This window comes from Alexandromys fortis, unplaced genomic scaffold (assembly GCF_014885135.2).
Source record: "Alexandromys fortis isolate MF-2015 unplaced genomic scaffold, M_Fortis_MF-2015_v1.1 scaffold_2_1_26212458, whole genome shotgun sequence".
NCBI classification, from domain to species: Eukaryota; Metazoa; Chordata; class Mammalia; order Rodentia; family Cricetidae; genus Alexandromys; species Alexandromys fortis.
This window is the reverse complement of record NW_026067930.1, coordinates 11224271-11247973: the sequence shown is the minus strand read 5'-3', so window position 1 is coordinate 11247973 and position 23703 is coordinate 11224271. Positions and strand designations below refer to the sequence as shown.

Below are 23703 nucleotides of genomic sequence, written 5' to 3'. Positions count from 1 at the left end.
TCCTTTACCTCCAGGAAAAGGTAAAACATAAAACTATCTGGGAAGGATTAGACGTGGCCTTGTCTGAGGTGTGTCACTGTGTGAAACCTCAAAGCCCACAGCAGACAGACGACGCAGGCCGCAGGCGGCGGGGACCGGCGCGTAACACCGAGAGCAGATTGCCCCACTACAATTAAGTCAAAGAGGTAGGCCTTTGGTTGGCGAGGTCCCTGGCAAACGAGGAGCCAGGTCCTGTTCCTGAAGACCCTTCTGAGGGGTGAGAAGGATCTTGGCCCCCGGCAGGAGCCAGGAAACAGAGCGACAGCATTTTGTAAGAGGAGCCCCTGGCCAACAGGGAAACCTGATCTGGTTTTAAAAGACCCATTAGATAGCATCGATAGGAGGAGATGGGCAGGCGCCAAGGCAAAAATTCACCCAATAATCTGAAAAACAACATGAAAATACCAGAACCCAATGATCTTACAACATAAGGACTTGAACACCCTAACACAGAAGAAGTGGAAAAATTGACTTTATGAAAGCAATAGAGTCCCTTAAACAACATGTGAAAAAAACGCCCTTATAGAAATGGATGAGAAGTATAACAAAAAAGTTTGAAGAAATGAGTAAATATGTACATGATACCCTGGGAAACCAAGAAAAAAAATGATCAAACAGGTAATGGAAACAGTTCAAGAATTGAAAACTGAAATGGAAGCAAGGAAGAAAACACAAACTGAGGACCAGCTGGATATGGGAAATCTAGGTCAACGAGCAGAGTCTACAGAAACAAACGTCATCAATAGAATACAATAGAAGAATCTCAGATTCTGAGGACACCATAGAGAAAATAAATGCATTGATCAAAGAAAACAGCAAAGCCAACAAATTCTCATCACAAAACATTTAGGAAATATGGGACACAATAAAAAGGCCAAACCTAAGAATAATAGGAATAGAAGAAGAAGAGTCACAGCTCAAAGGCCCAGAAAATATTTTTAACAAAATTATGTAAGAAAACTTTCCCAACATAAAGAAAGATATTCCTTTGAATATTCGAGAATCAAAGCCCACAGCATTCTCAATGTAGTCTTCTTCTTGCTCTTCCTCTCTCTGCCTCATGCTTATGATCAGACGTAAGCTCTCAGATATGGTTTCAAGTCATGCCTACCCTACCATACTCCCTACCATGACTCATGGACTCTACTAGCTTCTGAAACTGTGAGACCCAAATTAAATGCCTTCTTTTATAAGTTGCCTTGTTCATGGTGTTTCACAGCAATAGAATAGTGTTCCCTAGAATCAAAACACAATTTATTATGAAAGTTAAAATATATAACGTAAAATGTATTACGAGAAACAGTTCCCTACAGTGCTCTGGCAAACAAGACAAGAGTGTGTTTGTATTTATACCTAGAGGTGAGGCATGGAAATTAGGTACTAAGAGAGAATCTCTCATGTCTTGTCCAAGGTGAACTTTATGGGGTTGTTTTTTTGTTTTTTGTTTTTGTGTGTTTTGAGATAGGGTTTCTCTGTGTAACCCTAGATGTCCTGGAAATCTTCTCTATAGACTGGGCTGGCCTCGAACTCAGAGATTTGCTTGCCTCTGCCTCCCAAGTGCTGGGATTAAAGGTGTGTGCACTACCATTGCCCAGCTTAAGGTGAACTTTGAAGAATGGGTGAGAGTTAGAAAAGATGGAAAAGGAAATACAAAGTTCAAACATATTCTAGAGGAGGAAGGTGTTATAACTATGCATAAAAGATTTCTTTACTGAGCAGTGTCAGAATAATCTCATGGAAAACTGAGTCCTTTTGCAACCAATATGCTGTAGATGAATTACAGCCGATTTTTGAGAAATCTCAAAAATATTGTCTTATTAATTACTAGAGGAATAATATACTAAAATTTAAAAGATGATAAGAAATTTATAACAGATAGCTATTACCAGTCAATTAAAAATGAAAAGTGCTGGAGAAGTGGTTCAGTGGTTAAGCGTGCTTTACAGGTCTTACAGAGGATCTATCTGGGTTTGGTTCCCAGCAGGTTACACGGCAGCTCACAACCACCTATAACTCCAGGCTCCGGGACTCCTACACACATATGGTGCACATAAGTCTGGCATATACACAAAAATAAATATAAGTAAATAAAATATAAAATGTCAACAGTTCCTTAATATTCATAATCAGGAGGAAAAATTCTAACTTAGAGCAGGTAGATAAAATAGTAAACACATATAAAAGTAAATACATAAAGACTTGCTAAATACATAAAGACTTGCTAAATTATCCCATTCTCTATAAAATCTTGACAAACTAGGATTTTATTTACAACTTGAATAAGCCCCAGGGATCCTCCTGGTTCTGCCTTTCTGGCTCTGGGGTTACAGGTGTGTAGATACCGTACAGTGGAACTTTTCTGATAACCTCAACCAACTAAGGAATGTTTCAGAATATACAACAAGCCAAAGACTATACAATGGTTTCTGGGGGAGGTACTCCAGTCAGGCCAAGCCGACCTATGATATATATTCCCATAAAACAAATTAAGTTGTTTTGAAACTCTGCAAATTCAAATTCTGAAAACTTTAGTGCTTATTAGGAGATACAGACACAATGGTGTTGCCCATTTTATCTGTACTATATGCTCAAATGCTCTTATAAAATTTAAACATGTGATTCAATTGTAAAGAAATAATAAGTAATAAAAGGCATTGACAAATGAAAAATATTTCAACTCCATATACAAAGAAAACAGTATTTTCCTAAAGGTCAACATAAGATCAAGTCAAATAAATAGCTACTCAAATGTAAAAACCTGCAAAAAATGCATTTGGTCCAAAATAATTCCAAATGCTGTTTGATTTTTAAATTCAAATTTTTATTTGTTTTTAAATCATGACAAAAGATCATGGCTTATCTCAGCAATGTTAAATTGATCTACAAACTATCTTTATCCAATTAACAAATTAAAGAAAACCAACCATATAAATTACCTCAAAAGATGTAGAGGGGGCTATCAATGAAGAATACAGTCATTTATGGTAAAACAAAACATATTAAGTCAAATAAAAATTGCACAATAAAGTCATCTATTTCAATCAAAAGCCTAAATAAACATAATTCTTAAGGAAGAAATTTCCCTTTCAAATTTGAAGTGAGACATGAGTGTCTGTCCACTGCCATCACCTTCTACTCAACACTGTTTTTCAGGTCACAGCCAGTGTGTAAAGTTAAAGAAAAAAAGGTTAAAAATACTAAACTGATTTGTTTAGTTATGTGTGATGCTTTTATACCATGCGTGTGCGGGATCCTGTGGAGGTCAGAAGGTACTGAAAAGCAGTATGTGGTGGAGTCATCTCTTCACTCCCTTCCTTTTTAAAGAAATAAAAAAACCTTTATTTCCCACTATGAGAACTACTGACACAGGTAAAAACAAACATACTTTAGAGCTCAAGCATTTGATATATATACTACCAACACATGACTAGCCAACTGTGCTTACCTCAAGTGAAAAATGAGAAAGAATTTATCTTCATATAAAAACTTGGATTAAAATCAGAATAAGGAATCAATCTAAAGCTGTATAAAACGTTATGGACAAAGCCATGATGACAAGGCCATGTTCATTACCAGGAACAGAGGCTATAATGACAGCAAATGACTGACATTTGTTAAAAGATTCTTCCAAACTCACATAAATACTGAAGATATTTCTAAGCAAAATCCCAAAATAATTTTTGGTAGAACTTAATATTCTGAAATTTATATAAAAAAGCAAAATTTAAGAGCAATCAAAAGGTCCAAGGAATGAAGTATGTCAGCTTGCCCAAACAGATTTCATGATATACAATAAGCTATAGCAGACCTCATGGTACTGGTACACAGACAAATTGGCATAAAGAACACACACTACTGAGAAACAGGATACCCAGCCCAATAACAAGCACACACACACACACACAAAGTAGGATGGAAGCATGTGCTTCCATGTGCAGAACACTGAAGGAAGGAGATTGATGCACAAATGGGGTGGGCTAATTATTCACATAAGAAAAAAAATCCCTATACTATATCATAAATAAAAATAAGTTCCTGTGGGATTTAATCCTATAGAAAAAAATTACAACTTTTAGAATGAAATACAGAATGCTTTTTTATGGCCCCAAAGAAGGAACAAGCAAAGTGCTCACAGAAATGATTTAAAAAAAAAAAAAGCACTACCAATCAGTGAAAACACTAATAAATTTGATCAAACTAATATCAAGAACTTTTAAGACTAACATGGTAGTCCACAGTCAGAGCCTAAGGCTAAGGACTGAGTTTAAAACAAGCCTGGAATACAAGGTTGAAACCTTGTCTCAAAACAAACAAACAAAAAGAATTGTTTAATAGAATACTTTAAAGAAACCAAATAGTAAATCACTGAGCTATACTAATGACACATAAACCAGAGGAAGGATTAGAACCTAATATACAAATACACACACACACACACACACACACACACACACACACACACACACACACATACACACACACACTGTTAATTTGGTAGGATAGGATGATTTGATTTTCAAAATGAACCACAGCTGTAAAAATGTTTCAAACATTTATACTCACAAAAATAAACAAAGAGAAAAATTATCTATGGTCTTGACATTTTACAAGCATCAGACTGAATGAATAATTAAGAAATCTGACAGCATTAGTGGTTGAGCGCATTTAACTGCTCTTCCATAAGACATGAGTTTAGTTCCCAGCATCCAAGTCAGACTCCCTGTAAGGGCAGTTCCAAATAATTCATTGCCTTCCTCTGTCGTCTGCAGGCACCTGCAGTTGGAGACATTAGCAACTAAGGAATCTGACAATCAAATAACACCCAACTACTGCAAACTGTCACTACAGAAAACATGCCAATGTCTTATTAACTAAAAACACTGAACATCTTATGACAAGTTTATGCTCAGCTACATACCTCAGACTTGGAGTGTTTATAACCTCGCCCCACTTCTGGTTCATTCAGTGTTCCTGATGTGCCAACAAAATATGATCACCAGCTTCCTATTTCAACCATCTGCTGTCCCCATTATGGACTCTATTCCTCTAAACTGTAAACTAAAACTTTCTTCTGTAAGTTGCTTTTGGTTGTGGTATTTTATCACAGTAACAAAAAGTAACTAATAGGGTGGTTGTTAGGAGCCTAGATAGGGCAGATGGATTCTGAAGAGATGCAACTAATTTTTTGATGAGTAATAGATGTCTATCACTATAATTGCAGTGACAGTATCATGGAGTGGTTACTGATGGTACAGTTCAGTAAATTCTGTGCTTTATATACTGTTTAATGTCTGTCAACTAAACAAATTATTCATGTGCTAAATAATCTAAGTCTGCTTATAATACCAATTCTGAAACTCACCACAATCAAATTCTACAACTTGTTTCTAAGGATGCATTTTCCAAGATCAAGTGACTATAATATACACTAGTGTTTATAGTCTAGAACACTGGTTCTTTTTTTTTTTTTTTTTTCGAGACAGGGTTTCTCTGTGGTTTTGGAGCCTGTCCTGGAACTAGCTCTTGTAGACCAGGCTGGTCTCGAACTCACAGAGATCCGCCTGCCTCTGCCTCCCAAGTGCTGGGATTAAAGGCATGCGCCACCACTGCCTGGCTCTAAAACACTGGTTCTTAACATGCAAGTCTCAACCCCTTTGGGGGATGAGGTTGCCTAAGACCATCGGAAAACACAGATATTTGCATTATGATTCATAACAGTAGTAAAATTAGAGTTAGGAAGTAGCAATGAAAATGATTTTATAGTTGGGGTCAGCACAGCATGAAGAACTACATTAAAGGGTCACAGCATTAGGAAGACTGCTCTACAAGATCTCACTCCAGAAGCTGGCACAGCCATCTCTAACAGCAGAAGCCACTGCAAGCCTGGAATCTCATGGAAAGGAGCACCTTTCTTCTGAAACATTTCTGTCCTTAGACATCTAACTTACAACTACTCCCAATTTCAAAAGGCCTTGCTCTTGGACTCCAACCACCAGAAACAGAAATCTCTCTAATTCCCAGGCACTCTCACCCATGTTTTTCATGGTTCACCTAGTTACTACATTTGCTACTTTTTTTTGTCACTGTTATTTACTTGAGCAAGCCCCACTTACTCAAGACCCACTTACTCTGACTTTCCTTCTCATTGTAACAAAATACCTGACAGATGCAACTAAAGAGAGGAATGTTTCACTCAATCTTAAATGGTTCAATCCTTGATGGCAGGAAGTACTTGGTGGCAAGAGTGGCTCTGTCCTTGGCATGGGTACTCATGGCAGTCAGAACTTGGCTGACAAGCCTCAGTCTTCAACCCTGCCGTAACCCACCTCCACCAGCCTGGCTCCTCAAGACTCCATCACCTCTGTAAGAACACCACTAACCTGGGACCAGTGTTCAATCTGTGGACATTTCACATTTAAAGCACAACAGTCATATTACTGAAGGAAAACAAACTCATAAAAATTATTTAGATTTGTTTTTCAAAAAAGCACAAATCTACTTTTATTTATTTACTTTCTACTGGTTTAAATCCTTACAGGGTGCATCATCCCATGGCTTCTGTGTCCCATGGCAGTAGAAAGGATGCTTGAGAACTGTGCACCATTTATGCTACTATTTCTGTAAGCCCAGGTTACAGGTCCCAGGATTACTCTTCTTTAGTCTGGGAAATGCTGTATATAGCCTTGAGCTTCAGAGACCCCATAGTCAAGCAAAAATGGCTTTATGCCACTGCCTCCTAGACATAGTTGCTAGCAGGAATCCACATGACTCAAATGACAAAAAGAGCTTTTTTACCTTCAAATTTTTTGTACCCTACTCAATATTTAGTACTTGTGTTTCAAGGAAGTGAAACAGCATCACATAAAGTTGGAACGTATTTGATCTAAGCCTTGAAACCTGTCAGAATGCAGTTTCAATTCTTTGCAGTGCTAAGGCTCAAACCCTGGGCTTCAAAAGTACCAGGGAAGTTCTCTATCCCTGAACTACAGCCCTAACTCAGTCTGAATTTTAGTTCTGACAACTGTTACCTGTAACATAGATTTTCTGATTTGGAAAATGGAGTTAACAGCTTCCCTACAGCACTGTGCTGTGTCAATTAGGATTTATGAGTATTTGGTAAAAATGCAATTTTTAGTATTTAGCAAAATACAAAGCAAGCATTTAATGAATTGGTACTATGATTAGAAATACACATTAAATGTCTACTTTTTTGCAGCTACAGTAGCAGCTTCCAGAAACACACAGCTCAAAAATGCCCCATCCAAAAAGATTTTAACCCTAAAAAGTTACCGTTGAAATAACATTTATTTATACTAAACATACTGAGTTCATAATAATCTTTCAATACTAGTGTGGTGGTTTGATTATAAATGGCTCCCATATGCTCAAAGATATGAATATTTGGTCATTACTTGACAGGGATTAGGAGGTGTGGCCTTGTTAGAGGAAGTGTGTCGCTAAGGGTAGGTTTTGGGTTTTCGAGTACTCAAGTCAGTCTCAATGTCTGTCTATCTTTTTGCCTGATACCTGCAGATCTCAGTAACTCTCCAGCACCATGTCTATCTGCATGCCACCATGGTTCCTACCATGAAAACAATGGAGTAAACCCTCTTAACCTGTAAGTCAGCCCCAATTAAATGCTTTCCTTTATAAGAATTGTTATGGTCATGGTGTCTATCTCTTCACAGCAACAGAACTTTGATTAAGACGTCTAGATTAATGGACAGACTAGAGTTATAACAAATTTAGAAAGCAGGCAGTGCTAAAGTAGAGTTAAAAGTATATATTCCAATTATAGGCTGAAGATTCACCATTAAATCACTCATGAAAAACATCTGGCACCTTCTGTTGACAGATGTTGGAATCAGAGTCCATTTATTGTTACTCCAGTCTCTGAAACACAGTGATACACTGCAGACTCCAGTGTGTGCATATACTCTAATGAATGACAAGCAAACATGACAGAAGAGACTGGAAGAAATGCAACTTATCTATGCTTACAACCACAAAGACTGATCATTCTGCTAAAAAGATTTGGGTAGAAAAATGATATATCAACATATACACATCAGATAACTTACAACATTTGGACAAACAAGTAATTTCTATTACCGATTAATATAACAGAAAAAACTTTAAATAAAATTGTCAGAAGTGTCCATAATAGCTTTAGAGGTGCTGGTTTTCCCAGACTGCCAAAATAACTCAACGGCCACAAACTATCACTTTGGAGAAATACCATGGTATGTTACTGTGTATCTTGCTAGCAATCAAAGAAATGTTTTAAAAACTGTTTAAAATGCCATGTCTCAAGAGTTATTTTAAAGATGCTGTGTGGTCAGTCCACAGGTAAGCCAAGCTAAGAAGAGACAGAACGAATTCAGAAAAGTAAACGTATAAAAATAAAAACAAAATAAAATAAAATGCCTTGTCACTTAGTCTAAAGACAAACTACTCAAAATTCAACAAAGATCAATATAGGTAGGCTCTGTCCTCCAATACACCAGATGCAAGGCACAGTCAAATTGCTGAGTAAAAAGACCCCAAGATGTTCATTGTCTATGACATGACAGGTAAAGCAATTGCTATGATACTGTGTAAGTAAATAAAATGCCACACTAGAGCTCTGTGGTTAAACTGCTATGGCAAGACTGAGAAGTAGTTTAATTATGTCTAGAGGAGAGTGACAGAGAAAGCTAGAGCAGTTGAGTTTGCCTGTGTGTTTAAAAATCACTACTAGCATTAACAACTTCCAAAGAGATTTTTCATATGCTTCAAGTTTGGTTAAATAACTTTTTGAAACGTTTATATTGGCATATCTGCTAAGCTGAAAAAGAAAAATATTCTTTCCCTAAAGCAGGCATTTTAAACACTATTCATTGATTGGTAACAAAAGGATACATGATGAAATGAAATTTAAATCCTTAAAAAGGCTTCCCTAATCTACAGCAACAAAGAATTGAAAGAACAATGGAGGTTTCTCAGTATCACTGAAAAGTACAAAACCACAGGAATTCCTCCCAGCTTCTCCAGCAGTAACTCTCATTTGCTGCACATGCTTAAGCCTTGTATTTGCCCTTTTATTTTTACTTAACTCTTAAGAAGTAAGCAGCCTAATTTCACATTTTGACTATTTAAGCCTGAACTTGTAAATCAGATTAGGAGGAGACACATTCAAATATAGCTATGTACTATACAAGACCAGGACTACAAGCCTGTAAACCTAACCTTAGGGAGGCTGAGACAGGATGATTCAGTTCAAAGTCACTTGGGTTACACAATGGACTGTAGTTTTTTTTTTAAAAAAGCATAATACGTACATAGGTACGGAAACTCTAAATATGGAGGAAAATGGTGAAGGACAAAGATCAATGGTTAACAATCCAATGTTTTTTTTTAAAAAAAATTATAGCTTTGAGTATTAGTGTTTTGTCTACATATACATTTGTGCACTAAGTGTGATCATGGTGTCCACAGAAGCTAGAAGACGACACTGGATTCCCCTGGCACCAAAGTTACTGAAGGTTGAGAGCTGCCATGTGGGTGCTGGAAATAAAACTGGGGCCTCTGGAAGAGCAGCCCATGCTCATAACTGATAAGCATCTCTCTAGCCCTCAATTGATTAATATTTATAAAGTACTATAAATTATCCATTTATTATATATGCCCAATCCCTTCCCAATATCTTTTTGAAGACAACAGTAATCTTTCTCCTCTCTCTCTCTCTCTCTCTCTCTCTCTCTCTCTCTCCCTCCCTCCCTCCCTCCCTCCCTCCCTCCCTTCCTTTTTCTGGTTTTTTCGAGACAGGTTTTCTCTGCTTAACAGCTCTAGCTGTCCTGGAACTAGTTCTTATAGACCAGGCTGGCCTCGAACTCAGAGAGATCCACCTGCCTCTGCCTCACGAGTGCTGGGATTAAAGGCATACGGCACCACCGCCCGACTAACAATATTTTTTTAAATCCACAGTTAATTGTTCATATCAACAGCTGTTGTGCTCTGCACTATAAATTAGGAAATAACTACTAATGTTAACTCAGGGTGAGATCCATGACAATGGATCATTTACTTGTCTCTTCTGTACTAAACTGAAACTAATGTATGACTCACATGATTTCTTAATAACCAATAGCTACTACATTTCCCACTAGCAATTTACAACTGGTTCTTACAACCGACATAACTAGACTGGCAATCCCAAGTATTTAAATAAATTCACAAACACTCTGATTTAAATGGAAGAAGTAAAATTGACTACTCTACTTTTGAAAAAAAAAAGTGATGAATGTAATTATGAAGCACCGTAAGATATTATTCAAAGGTAATTAATAATCTTCACTAAGTAAAGTTAACTTGTTTACAATTAAGCATGGTAGCTCACATGTGTAATTCCAATGCTTGGGAAGCTGAAAAAAAGAGGATCACTGTAACTGTAACATTTGGGACCAACCTAAGCTATGCACTGAGTATCAGTCAGCCTGGGCTACAGAACCTCTATGTCCCAAAAAAAAAAAAAAAGAGTGAACAAACTTTACAAAAAAAATAACTGAAAAGGATGGTGAGTTTATTAAGTACTAAAAGAGTCCTAGTTTGTTTAAAAAAAAAAAAATCGAAGAAAAATTCCAAGTATAAACTTCTAGCTACTTGTGTTAGGTGTTCTTCTAACCCAAAATCTATACTGTCACTCAAAGGACTTCAACTGAGAGGTTCATGAAATAAAAACAAAGGAGTCTTAAATCTTGCACACCATAGCGGCTTCTCATATTTCACTTCACCGCCCTCAAAGACCACATATAGTGAATTTCAGATCGAAAGATATCCTGAGTATGTCAGGAAATGCTATTGAGTAAATGTTATTGAGCTATAGATTTACCCGAGAGAAAATTAATTATAACTCTATCAAGGTCATTATTTACAGGTTGGTATGTATCAAAAAAAATGAATAACCAGGATTATATAGATGGCTCAGTTACTAAAGGCACTTGCTTGCTCTTTCAAAAGACCAAAGTTTGGTTCCAGGATCCAAAAAACAGCTAACATCCTCTTCTGGCCTCCACATGTACCAGGCATACACACAAAGGCAAACTACTCACACAATAAAATAAAAATAAATAAACCTCAAAAGAAAATGAACTTCAATCACAGTGTGTACTGTATTCTTCTATGCCGGAACCTCTTTAAAAAGCAGACATACCAAGATAATTTACATAAGAAAATAACATTCTGCAGCTATCTCTTTTGCATGTCGAGAGAAGGTACCAGCTGTCCTCTGCTCTACTATCTAAGATTTCTATACAGTGAGCAGCCATGAAAAATAAAAATCCTGTCCCCTTCCACAAGGAAACAGGCATGCTTCAGTGCCTTGTAAGAAAGAAAATGTATCCCTCCAGAACAAAACAAGCTCTAAGGGCAGAACTTCACTACTGTGTTTCCTAGCATTAGTATTACCTAGCATCCTTACTCTGCACAGTAATCCAATGCTGACATTCTGGTTATCACTACTTACAACAGAGGATATAGTGCCCCCCATTTCTGATACAATAATTTTGTGTCTTCTACCAGCATCCATGAAAATGTGAATGGGAAATTTAGACGCTTACAATAGGATTAATCTCAGACTAATGATTCTTAATAGTTTTGGCCTTGCAACTACAATGTTGCCAATAGCCATGACTTTCTAAGAGAAAGGATAAAGTCCTGTGGACTGAGTTAAGACAGCATGCTGAAAACCAAGAGTGACTGGTAGTTGGTGGGGAGACTATAAAACACTTCTCCATTCCCCTACCCATACCACAGTCCTACTTGTTAATCCATGGCAGATGAATCAACGTTTTGTGACAGCACAAACGTGAAGTGGAAATCAGTGACACAAATGGTGGCTTGGCTATCTTCTCTTATCTGCACTGATAGAGAGAAGGGCATATGAAAATGGGTCAAAAGCCCTGTCAAGCTGACAGGTCACACCAATGAATCTCCTAAAGCTAAAATAGGTGGTGTATGTAATAACACCCTTGCTGTCATCTACACAAGCGAACCAAAAGCATCAAAAGCTCCTTTGGTTAGCAGAGAAGGAATCCTGTGAGCGAACAGGCTTAACTACACTTGTGCATTTACTCCCGCACACCCTACTCCCAATCCCCATTTTTTGACTCCTTGTTTGCAACTCCAAACTTTAAGGAGAGACATGATTAGGAATATGATTGATGAAGGCTCCCTGACTTTTCTTAGAAACACACCTACTACTACTACCCTAACTTCACAATTCTCTTAGATGCAAGCAATCTGACCACCACCCTATTTGGTTATGTGAAAAAAAAAAAAAAAGACATTCAGATTCAGCTTTTTAGGATTCAGGCAGGGTTTCCAGGGAGTGAAGAACGCAAATGCCTTTGGGTGGGGTTTTTTGGGTTAATTCAACTTGCTGTTATCATTTCTACATCTTATACTGGAGGAGAAATTAATGTTATATGTACTTAGACTTTATGGTAGTTTGAATGAAAGTAGTCCTATAGACTCATATGTTCGGGTACTTGGTTCTCAGTTGGTAGAACTGTTTCAGAAAGACTGGGAGCTACAGCCTTATTGGAAGAGGTGTTTCACTGGGAGTGGGCTAAGCCCATGCCATTCCCAGAGTACTCTCTGCCTCCTGGTGCTTGTGGATCCAGACAGGACTGACATCTCAGCTGTTCCTGACAACATTGAATTTTACCCTCTGAAACTGTACACCCAATTAAGTACTTCTTTGGTAAGTTGCCTCAGTCATGGTATTCTGTCACAGTAACAGAAAAGTAACTAAGACCCTACCAGAGAGGGTTCTTCTTCATCCAGAGAGGGTTTTTACAGAAAAATGCTAGGGTGTGTGTGTGTGTGTGTGTGTGTGTGTGTGTGTGTGTGTGTGTGATGGAGGAAGGTAATTGGTTAATTATAATAAACCAACTGCTTGGCCTCATAGCTTAGAACATAGGTGGGTGGAATAAACAGAATAGGATGCTGGGCAGAAGAGGAAGTGAGGTCAGACTCTGCTCTGCTTCCAGACAGACCCAACAGCTCTGCTCTCTGGAGCAGAGACACCAGGATGGACGCACACGATGAAACTCCAACCAGGATGGAGTAGGCTAGAATCTTCCCGGTAAGCACACCTTGGGGTGCTTACACACATTATTAGAAATGGGCTAGTCCAGGTGCGAGAATTAGCCTGTAAGGGCTAGAGTTCATGGGCCAAGCAGTTCTTAAATGAATACAGTTTGTGTGTTGTTATTTCGGGCATAAGCTAGCCAAGCGGCCGGGGTGTTGGGGACGCAGCCCCGCCGCTCCTATTTCAACATGTGTGTATGTGTGCGTGAGAGACAGACAGCTAGAGAGACACACAGAGAGAGACAGAGAGAGAGAGAGGAGAGAAGGGAGAAGAGGGAGAGGGGGAGAGGGAGGGGAATCATTATAAACATTGTGCCCTATCAATCTCTGTAACTTGATTTTACTGACTGAGCTGCCGGCAGTGGGAAACAGCTTTCACTTGGGGTAACCCTTAGGCTTTGGAGTCTGCCTCCTTTATATAGCTAAGAGGTATAACTCTTTTGAAAACCAGTTATTAGCTTGCTTCTGGGTTCATGCGGATATTGAATGCTGACTAGTGGAAGTTTCCTGACTTTTTCTAGCCTGATATGATGATTTTAGGGTGGGTCAAGCTCATACTCAATGACTAACAATGGTGTAAGTCAAAGGAACCATGATGACTTAAATAGCCCTGAGGAAGCAGCATCTCAGCATTAAGTCATGTTTTGTCTACATATACTGTTTTTTAATTACATAAAAGCATTACATACTATTTTATAATGAAAAGAATCTCTAAAATTAAAGTTAAAAACACACACACAAAAATGTTCTTCAAGGGACTAAGAATGAAACTCAGTAGTACAGCATATACAGAAGCACATGTAAGGCTCTGGTTTTAATCTCAAGCAGGGAAGGTGGGGGGTGATTACTCAAGACCTAGTTAAATCTCAAATTTCATTTACATTAGTGTATTCAATTCTCTATTAACCTTACCAAAAAGAGCAGGATGGCACAAGTAATCCTAATAAAAAAAAAATTCAGAAATGTCATAATTCTTTTCCTTAGCAACCATTTCCAAAAGTGCTTATTCTGATCTAGTATTCAATATCATATGAACTGCCTGAAAGCATGGCAACTGATGACTGGAAGAACTGATGACAGAGAAAAATCTCTATCAGTCCAGGATTTAACACACACCATACGATGTACTGGGCAGGATCCATCAAGCAGAAATGACTGCAGGGGAGAAAAGAACTCCAAGTATTGAGAACTTCAGTGTCCTACACAATACACACTACTGAACCTTTCCCCTGAGGAGTATGCATGTACACCTTTTCAACACAATCACAAAATTATGACTTCGCATTAGATCTAAACAAAAGACCTCAAGAGGGTTATCTTTGCAATCGGTCATTCTCACCCATGACCGTATTATTCAGATGTGCCAAGAAACAATAAATGTATATGTGTGCTTGTGTCCGTGTATGGGTACAGAGAGAAAGAGAGAGAGAGAGAGAGAGAGAGAGAGAGAGAGAGAGAGAGAGAATCAAAAGTTTAACTGTGATTTCGTTGTTTGAAGAGTTTTATAAATGTTACTAATTTGCATTCCATTTACTTTCTTGAGATGAAAGGGAAGGAGCTGTGACCAGTGAGCAGGGTATTATCCACTCTGTGATGGCTTAAAAGTTCTGAGATTTCTTGTCTGAAGAATATCCTCTAAATATTTCATGTAAAATATAAGACCTCAAACTAGTACCTTGAAATAAAAATTTATTTAATGATCATGAGTCAAAAAGGTCATCCATCCAGAAGCCATTTGGACAAGTAACCAAAGCTCTTTGGGCTTTACTTTCCTCATGTTGATCAAAGATTAATTATGTCTCCCAGGGTTTTTATCAAGTTAATTTAATGGGTATAAAGCCGCTGAGGTAGAGCAGCTGTTCAACAGCACATCCTAGCACCAGGGTGCTGTTCTGAAAGTTCCTGACCCTGGTTCCCCACCTATCAGACAACAGTACAAGCTTTTCTCTAAAAAGCCTGTTTGAAAAATTAAACCACATCTTAGAGCACTGCCTTGATCTAAAGAGACAGTGCAATGCTAGCTACTGGTATCATCATCAGCATGACTGCTCCAAAACTGAGTCCCCACTCAACTGTTGGATTCTGCATTCTGGCTATACGGTGGGGGGGGGGGGAGGGATCTTTGAATAAATTAATATACTTTAGTGAACAAATACAGGATGAGCTCGCATGACCAAAAAAATTATGCTAACTTTTGGAAAACTTAATGAAATGCATGGGAGATTTTCTAAATTGCCTATTGTTCATGACTGCTGGAAAAATATATGTATTGAATATTTTGTTTACTCTTGGTAAACAAAGCCAGCCTGTGAATTGGAGCATAACACAAATGGTGTATCTATCTCCTATATCCCCTAAAGATCTCAAAATAACTTAACCCAACACAGCAAATTCAAAATATGCAGGACACTTGAGAATTGGCAGCTTGGCACAACAAACATCTTTCTCTAAAACTTTTGTCACAGAGTAACAACAGTTCAAAAGTGCTGTTATAGTCCAGGATGCTCAAAATATTAACAGTTCATACACTACACAACAGGCAGAGGCTGTGCTAAGCTGTGCTGTAAAAGAAACGGGGAACGAAAAATAATAGGAGGAATATAAAACAACACAATTAGGTGTTTCCAACTATTATAGTCCTGTTTTCCTTAATAAAAATGATGATAATCTAGGGTTTTCCCTAAGGAGACTGGGAGTAAAATGAAATAACTACCACTCTACTTCTCCATCAATTACTACTTACTAAGTGAAGATAAATGGGCACTTTAAATGTTAGTCAAACAATCTTGAGCATGGTACCACTACACATGAACTATTTTTAACCTATTTATTTTCAGAAAGCTCAGAGAAATGAATTTTTAAACTTCATTAAATATCACTTAAACATATAAGAAAGAAAACAGCCCTCACTTAGTTTTTCTCTGCATCTCAACTCACATTTTTGCCGGGCCTACCAGAGGCAAGTTATTAACACAGCTTCCCTTGATCAAATGGTCACTTTCTTAGGGAAGAAAAAAAATATGCTCTGCTCAATTACATGCAACACTACAGAACCACCAGCATTTTTCAAAGCAAGGGTTTCCTCTAAAGAAACCCTCACTACTAAAGTTGTAAGGGATTTTTTAAATTATCCAGCAAAACCACTCTGAAAAAAAAAAAAACAATGAGCAATCAATCCTATTGCCAGGGCAGAGTGAGACGGCTCAAGCCTGGCCACCTTGATTCAATCCCTGAATCCCATGGTGGAAGGAGAAAACAGAACCAACTCCACAGAATCATCCTCTGACCACACACAGGCTCCTGCACTCATGCACTAATTTAAAAAAAAATTTTAAAACAACCTGTTAAGTGGCTATTCAAACTCTAAAGCGAAGCAAAACAAACGAACAACCTAAGAACAACAGCAACAACAAAATCCTAGTTGCTCAGGAAAAGTACTAGAAAGTGCTAGAAATGCTGCTGTCACTATGCCTGAATGGCATCACTGCAGTGATACATGGTATGTGTGCTCTGATAGGACCTGGAGTTCACTATGACAGACTCAAAGTCACCAGGCAGAAAGTGCTGCCATGTCATTTTACAGATGCCGATTCGGCAGTTTCAGTTTTACTTTACAGCAGACGACCAAATGTGCTCCAATTATGGTCATTCTGGGTACTAAGCTTCTATCTCCAGTATAAAGCACAGTTAAGGATGTAAAAGAATCTGTGAGCTTTTCTTGGGATACATTATTCTAAAATTGGTGCAACGAGGTACCAAACACCCAAGTGACAAGAATTCCTTCCACCTTAGGAAACTCTCCTGTGGAAGGAACATCTACAAAATTGATTGACACACATTTCTCACGCAGCAGAGTTCAAAGTGTCACACTCCAAACACTTAGAGAAGGGGAAAAGTGGCCAAGAACCAGAACACTTTGCTTTCCCCAGAATGGCATTCTGTGGTTGGGCAAGGGTCCCGGCATTCCAGCAGTAGTTGGATGCACAGAAGGGGACGAGGAGTGTCTGTAAATGTTGACAGATGAGACAAGACAAAGTCCCAGGAACAGTACAAACAGGTGATGCTGCACCGCGGACATGGAGTCACAGAAAAGAGCAGACTTTCTGACAAACGTTACACTCAAGAGAAAACTCGTGGACCAAATACGAGGGAGGCGGTGTGGCTCCCCAAAGCCACGAGGTTCCACACACACCCTGATGGCCACTCTCACAAGACTTTGACAGACATAGATTTGGGTAATTATAGTAAAAACTGAGTGTGTTGGAAGCACACTGAGACCACACCCTAGAATTGAGCATCTCGACTTTAAACCCGGGGAATTAAAAGTTGAAAGGTCTGGTCTCACAGGTGAAAAGACGGAGCAATGGGAGCAAAGGCACACGAACCCGCCGTGGGCTCAAGGTGTCCCGGGAAAGCACAGAGTGGCCCGAGGACAGAAGTGAGGGCCCGGGGAAGAGCTGCCCCGGAGAGCAGAGGCGTCGGGGTACGGAGGAGCCGCCAGGGCGCAGGGGAGCACGGGAGCAGGGAGGCAGGGAAACGGAGAGGCAGAGAAGAAGGGAAGCAGGGAAGCGCCGGCTCCGGCACACGCCACGGCCCGGGCGGAAGAGCGGTCGCCGAGAATGAATGGGCGGAGGCCGGGCCCAGGCCGGGCCGGGCGCGCGCAGGGCGGCCGCGCGGCCCTCCGCGGCGCAAGGGGCGTGAGGCGACGACTAGCCGGTCACTCACCCGCCGCGAGATCGTTCGGGCACTCCGCCGCGCTCCTCTCAGCCGCCGGCGGCTCCTCACGGCGCTAGGGGGAGCCCCGGGCCCGGGGCGGGCGGCGGCGGCCGGACCGGGAGCCCCTCCGCACCTGCCCCTCTGGCGGAGTCGCGGAGAGCCAGGCGACGGCGGCGACGGCAGCTTGGAGCGGGGAGGGCAAGAGACCCGGATGTTCAGGGTAACGGCGGAGGGGGAGGGGGAGTGCCAGGAAGTGAGGGCTCCGCGGACCTGTCCGGCCGTGCGCATGCGCCGCCCGGCCGCCGCGCAAGGTAAAGCCACGACCGGAGTCCTCTCCGCCCTCTTCCCCCACCCCTCGGGAAAGGGGCGGGGCCCGGCCGGAGACAGGTGGTCGGGCGCGCGCCGCGCGGAAGGCCAGGGGGCGCGGCCACGCCACAGGAGGCCACGCCCTCCCTTAAAGAGGCAGCGCCTCCGCGGCACGCAGCGTCGGGATGGTTTGGGGTCTTACAGTGGCGGTGACCGACCACAGGTCAACAACCTCGGAAAAAGACCGAGGATCTGAGCTAAACTCGGGAAACCGCTGCATTCCAGCATCCCGCACCTGAAGAGGCCCGGCTCCTGGCAGCATGCCTTTCCCCTCGGGCCAGGTACTGAGCCTCTCTCGGGTTTCCTGACTGGCTCTGGCGCTAAGCAGGCTCCCCAGGGCCTAGAGAGAAGCACCGTTAGCGCCTGAGATGCTATCGCGGAGACGCTCTTGGGAGGTGTTAAATGATCAGTCTGGGAACAGAAATGAGATTCCACTTGACAGCACGGCTTGCCACGCACAGCACTTTCAGATAAATCAGACCCTTGTTCTGGGGTCGACTCGGCAGCATTGTCGAGTGGGGCTGAGAAACTGGATGTGATGTCGGGTGAAGCCATCTAATGACTTCTCTAATCCCACTGTCACTCTTGGAAGATAAGCGTTACCTTCCCTTCTCCACACGTAAAAACGTCTCATCCCACTAGCTCCCCCGAATCCTGCGATAAACTCCAGTTTTGCATTAGCCCTGAAGTAGAGCGAATTAACATGGTTACCTCTCCCTGGACTACTTTCTGTTTGCTGAGCACTAACATGGAAGTAAAGGGTTTGGGACATTTTGGGGTGAAGAGCCCTGTTGAAAAAATCACATTAAAATATGGACTTTCCATCCAGGATGATGTCTATATAAATACAAATCTGCATATAATTTTCGACTTACGAACTTAGTGACAATATCTCGAAACCCTAAGCAAAAGCCCACCCTCCAGCCCCCAACATGCACCACTTGAGAGCCACTGGCCTTGATAAACACAGCCAGTTAAATCAATCTGGTGTCTTATCCAAAAGGGAGGCCATGGTCAGTCTGTCTGCCTCCTGACAACATGGTATGCAATACGGTAAGGACAGCCATGGGAGACGAAGTGGCATACAGTAAGGGAAAGCACCCCACATCTACCAGGTTTTCATCAATTCTGATTAAACCGAGATACAGAACTGTCTTCACCATCCAAATGAGGTTGGTCCATTTACCTGGCACACAATGGCATTCACTGGCCTGTGAATGCATACACAGCCTGTATCTGACTGGTCCTTCAGAGAGACACCCGTTCCAAGCAACCACCCATGGGAGATCTCTCTCCCGTGAATATCCAGTTTAGCTGGAACATCTCCAACCATGAGGAGCACAGCACTGCAATTATCAGCTTCTTGGCTGAGGAAGCTCAGATTTTACACTGAGTAGAAGATGTCTCATACCCCCGCAGTCTTTACCCACTAGCCGTAACGTTACCTTTGGGGATCAAAATAGGACACGGGCCTGAGGCGCTTACACTCCCAAAGAGTCGGCTAATGAGTAATAACAATGAAACTGGACAAGTCCTGCACAGAACACAGAATGCTCTCAGAGGCAGCTTCCCTGTCATCGGTCCAGGATCCATTTCCGGACGTAATGAGAAGCAAAGCAAGCTTTACCGCTACTCATGTGGAGAAGCACGAACAGTTAAATTTATTCTTCCCTAGTTCTTTCTCCATTATCCTGCCTGACCCTGATCACGTTTCAGTGGAGGCCAAAGGTTTAGAAGTTTTAAATTACACAAGCAAGCAAAAGGACACCAAGAAGATGTTTACACAAGAGGAATGGCCGGTCAGCAATGCTCTAGTCACTGCAGCCCGACACATGTCTGGAACCCTTATACCGCTTACACTGCACCAAGCACTGTGCTCAGCCTTTGACGTGCGTTTCCTCCTTTGCTTTGCATAGACATCCCATATGGTTCTGTTTTCATGTCCGCTCTGTAAATGAGGAATGTGGCGTTCGGCGTGTGACAGAGCCTGGATTCAAACGCAATCTGTCACTCCAGGATCTGTTTCTCCATGTAGGTATCACTCTGTCTACTTTCTCAAATTTCAAAAGACCCCACTGCTGTAAGTGGTTTTCTTTGATTTTTATTATTAAATCAGTTTTAAGGCAGGATAATGACGATGATAGGGCTAGAGACGCTCAGCGGTTAAGAACATTTAACTATTCTTACAGAGGGCCGGGGTCCAGTTTCCTTCATCCACATCAAGCCACTCATAACTGCCTGCCATTCCAGTTCTAGGAGGGCTGATGCCCTCGGGCATATAAACTTGTGGAGGTGTACACGTGTGTATACACACACACACACGCGCACACACAAACACTTTGTAATATCCCCTCTATTACATCCCAGGCATCATGGAGGGTCTGAGGTAGAGGACACATGGTCCCTGCTTTGAGGTCTCTGGGGACTCTGGAAGAGAGCAAGGGTTGTAAGTTGGTAACTGTAACAGAGAATGGTTATGTTGTAAGAAGACGGGAGCTTTCTCTGCTTGGAGCAGTTCTGAAGGTTTTGCCAAAGCCTGGACCTTTGGGATTAGCCTGGAAAAGATTAGAGGTTAGAGGAAAGGACAAGAACAAGGGAACAACGGTGGAGGGAGAAAACTCTGTGAGACACTAGGGGCAAGAAGGTAGATGATAAGACACCAAAGCCACCTCAAATTTTAACACAGTGACAGGCAAAAGGATACTTGTAACCGAGGGAGAAACAGAATCTGATTTATTTCCTATCGAGACCATTTGGAACATAGTGTCCAAAAGGCCAGGAGGCCAGCTGAGAGGCCCTGGAGGGGTCCGAGATGATAACAACAGCCTGGAGCTGGAGTGCAGCTGAGTGGCTAAGCACTTGGCTAGCACGCTCAAGGTCCTGGAGCTTATCACTGCCCTGGCCAAGGAAAGAAGAAGTACTAAAATTAAGACAAGTGCTCAGGATGTTCCTGAGTTTACGACTGATTAAAATTGGGGCATAAGGAAGCAGGAGCTGTGGGGACTGGTCCTGAGGTTCTCAGCTGAGAACACTAACTGGCTGGTGTCACAACCGGACCCCAATTCCCTTTACCCAGTTTTCACCCCTCTCCTCCAACCTACTGTAAATGCACACTGCTATCTTGAGATGAGTTTAACTATTTCTCAAGCCCTTTTCCTATTTCACCACAGATGCATTTAGCACTTAATAGCTGTACAATATTTCATCACACTGAAATAGCTCAGTTTCCTTCCATGACTATGGGTCCACAACCAAGAAGCTAGCTGACCCAAGACCTGCTCACCAATGGGCATTTTGCAAGGGCAGACTAAGCCAGTAGAAAGAGCCTGTAGGCAAAAGGTCTTTGGAAAAGCGCAGCCTCAGGGCCAGCAAACTACAACTCTCCCTGGAGAGGCCTGTGCAACGGTAGCACGTAGAAGCTGCAGACCTCTGAGAAAGAACCTACCATTCAGGAGCCTCCTGATGTTTCTTCTCCACAGAAGCTGCTATTAATATTCGGACCACTTCTATCATTCTTTCACTCATCCCTTCACCCCACATGCATTTTTGGGGAGCACAAGGTAACAGCAGAACCAAAGCTACTTCAAAACTCTGGGTCGTGTGGCCTGGTCAGGTTCAACACCAGCTCTAGGACTTGCACAAGCCCAGCCTCTTGCAGCTCCGGTTAATCAACAGTGTTTAACAGTTAACTTCCCTTCCTTTCTGGTAACTTCTTGGTGCCTGCCTCTGTAGCCTGCATTTCGAGGAAAGCCCATCAGGGCAAGGAAGCATGCATCAGAGTCCAGAACCTAAGAGTACCAGTGAACTAGGGCCACTCATTCAATTCCTCCAACCTCCCACTTCTACCTGGCCAATGGAGATAAGAATCTACCTATGTCTTGTAATGGCATGGAGGTCTCCTAAATACTGTATAGGAAAACACTTTCTGACCTCAAAGAGTTATCCAAATAGCTGTTACCGCAGCCAGATAAGTTCTCTGGATTATAATACAAGGTCAAAGAATCTGAACACGTTTATGGTCTTTGACCTCCACCGCCTAGTTGCCTCACAGAGGACTCTCGGTGCCTGCTGCCAACCTTGCCTCACGTGACACCCGAGAGAGGTCTAAGTACATAGAGAACAGCTTTGCTTGCCCTTCCGTCTAGTCTTCCGTCTGACATCCAGGGACTGGGCTCCTTCATCGCACACTGCACTCTTGTACAGTGCTGGCTAACAGCAGAGCCAAGGCCACCTCACAACTCTGGATGTAGCCTCGTCAGAATTCAAAACCTGCTCTCTAATTTCTCCTTTCCTCTTCCCGGGACGAGCACACAGGGAATCTTCAAGGCCAGAGGCTCCTTCCAATCATCTCCTCCACAACCAGGGGTTCCAAACCAGCAGCTAAGACCCCACAGTCCCCTCGTGTACGGGGAGCCAATGCGTACGGGATGAGAGCAGGAGAGGGCTGGGAGCCCCTTGGATAGGGCTGGGAGCCCACTGCACGCTGAAAGAAGACAGCAGAACTGTCATTTCAAAAGAAGCAAAGATGAAGCACCCAAATCAACCCCCAAGACCTTCCTGCTATTTAACCGAAACATTAACCAATCCCCAGAAGCCACAGAATCATCTTCATGGCCAAACTCCCTCTAAGTTAAAAGGTCTGTATATGAGTTCAGGTCACATTTCCAAATGAAACATATTTCTCACAGGGAAGGCGGTCGGAGGGCTCTTTTCCCAGTCATTTTAGTGACCTGCAGCAAGGAAAAAGGACCCCACTGTCCTGCATCAGCTGTGACGTCTCAGAACCCCAGACGCTTTCTCTTCCCACGGCTGTCTCGGCACCCAGCTGCAAAGGCTCCTGCCATCCTCCTTCCTAAAGACAAACTCCCACTGTCCTTCACTCACCTTCAGACCACTTAGCTTTCACAAACTGTTATTTATCTTTAATGTTTCTTAGCTTTAAAAAAAAAATGTAGACTCTGCCAGGCTGAGGCTATTCTGAGCACTGCAATCCCCGCTACTCTACCCAACTCCTAGGAGACCAGCCACAGATACACAGAATGCTTCACAGGAGAGCCTGGGCAGTCGAGGAGATGCTGTGGCCCTCTATACCACTTTTTAATTTTATTTTCTCTTTCTATGTGAGTAATATGTTGACTGAAGCAAAAATCTGAAAATACATATGAGCAAAAAGAAAAAATATATAAACACTCATGATCCAACCACCCACACCATGTGGATACCCTTCCAAATGTTATTATGTATCTATATAAAGATAGGATATTTTTGGAAGAATGGTTCATAGCAGAATACTGATCTGCTGCGTTCCACCTCACGGCATCTCCCAGCTCCCCCTCCTCAATAAAGGCACCGTAGTCACGCCTCTGTTGGAGGTTATATAATACTCCACCACGTACTCACAACATCAACCAGGTAACCAGCTGCGTTTGAGCTCAGCTAAAAGAGGGCTTC

The 23703-nt window shown here is 41.8% G+C and overlaps 1 protein-coding gene across 6 annotated transcripts in view; it reads right to left on the bottom strand.

Moving 5' to 3' along the window:
* The window catches only part of Cyrib (CYFIP related Rac1 interactor B), a 125329-nt gene that overhangs the window by 39967 nt on the left and 61659 nt on the right, over nt 1-23703 (bottom strand). For 2 of the 6 annotated variants that reach the window (XM_050145023.1, XM_050145020.1), the window contains exon 1: nt 17896-18070. The exons of 3 other annotated variants lie outside the window; for them this stretch is intronic. The gene's annotated coding sequence lies outside the window, so the exon portion shown is untranslated. Of the gene's footprint in view, nt 1-17895; nt 18072-23703 lie in introns of those variants that run through there. One more of the 6 variants, XM_050145024.1, reaches the window with a different exon arrangement.